Consider the following 1,372-nt stretch of genomic DNA (forward strand, 5'->3'; position numbering starts at 1 on the left):
GGTGGTGGTGGTGGTACTGGTGGTGGTGGTGGCAGTGGAGAAAGGGAGGAGGAAAGAAAGTTTGGATAAAACGAAGTGGAGAAACGGGTCTGCGAGATAGCGAAAGGAACGATAAAGAAGAATTTAGAGAGAAGATGGAGAGATAGTAGTAGGAGGAGGAGGCTGTGGAACAGCAGCAGTAGTAGTAGGAGTAGTAGTAGTAGCAGCAGCAGCAGCAGAGCATGTTGACGACCGAATGAAGACGCGTAGCCAAGTGGCTAAGGTAGTTTAATTCATGATCCTAAGGATACGGATTCAATCCCTTGGCCGACACTATAGTAGAAGACACTTGCCCAAGATGCCCCACAGTGGGTCTGAACGCAGAACCATGTGGTTGAGAAGCAACTTATTATAGGTACATGCGTGATTGTGAGCCACGCCTGTACCTATAATAGGATTTTTAAAACATCGAGTGTCTAGGAGGGTACGTCTGTGTAAAACAGGAACTAAAGTGGTCCATTGGTAAAAAAAAATAGTTGAGAGACATTGCTTTAAATTAACAATGCCCAAAATGCTCAAAAATTGCAATAATTCACTTTTCAGCTATGGCTTTTACTAAAAATAATTTCTTGTTGTGTGTCCTTAATTATTCTTCCAACATAGGGTTAACAGGATATTTACAAAGAGAATAAGGTAGAAGTCGACTTTGCTGTTAATGCTTTCGGGATCGATGAAATAAGAAGTCCAATACAGGGATCGAAGCAATCGATTAGCTCCTCCCCTTGTGCCTATCGCAGAAAAAAATATTTACAAAAAAATGTATTTTATAAAAAAAAATGTGCCCCAGGTGAGGATCGAACTCACGACCTTCAGATACCTCTGCTTTGTTACTTGATTATGAGACTGACGCGCTGCCTACTGCGCTACCGAGGCCACTGATTAAGACCGTTCTATTTTGTGATAATAGTCTTAATACAGTGTTAGTGTGTATATATTTATAGGTGCGTGTGATTATGTGGGTGATTAACATGCATGACTCGGTGGGTGTATGTGTGTGTACCTATGGATCAGTTTGGTTTTCATTTGGATGTACGTGTGCTTGCGTTGCATGTGTGTACGAGTGTGTGTGTGTGCGTGCGTGCGTGCATGTGAGTTTGTACGTTTCTTTTATTTGTTTATACGTTTATCTGCTCATCTCACACATATAGTAGTAGTAGTGTATATATATATATATATATATATGGTGCTCCAACATGACCGCAGTCGCATGGCAGAAACGAGTAAAAGAGTAAAAGAGTAAATATATATATGTGTATATATATATATATATATATATGGTGCTCCAACATGACCGCAGTCGCATGGCAGAAACGAGTAAAAGAGTAAAAGAGTA

The 1,372-nt window shown here is 40.5% G+C and overlaps 1 non-coding gene across 1 annotated transcript; it reads right to left on the bottom strand.

Moving 5' to 3' along the window:
* Positions 1-818: 818 nt before the first annotated feature.
* Trnam-cau (transfer RNA methionine (anticodon CAU)) lies at positions 819-912 on the bottom strand. Its single transcript has 2 exons — positions 876-912; positions 819-854 (listed from the first exon to the last, which is right to left on the bottom strand). It is a non-coding gene; the product is annotated as a tRNA-Met (tRNA).
* Between the last annotated feature and the right edge of the window lie 460 nt (positions 913-1,372).

Source organism: Octopus bimaculoides, chromosome 17 (assembly GCF_001194135.2).
Source record: "Octopus bimaculoides isolate UCB-OBI-ISO-001 chromosome 17, ASM119413v2, whole genome shotgun sequence".
Lineage (NCBI taxonomy): Eukaryota > Metazoa > Mollusca > Cephalopoda > Octopoda > Octopodidae > Octopus > Octopus bimaculoides.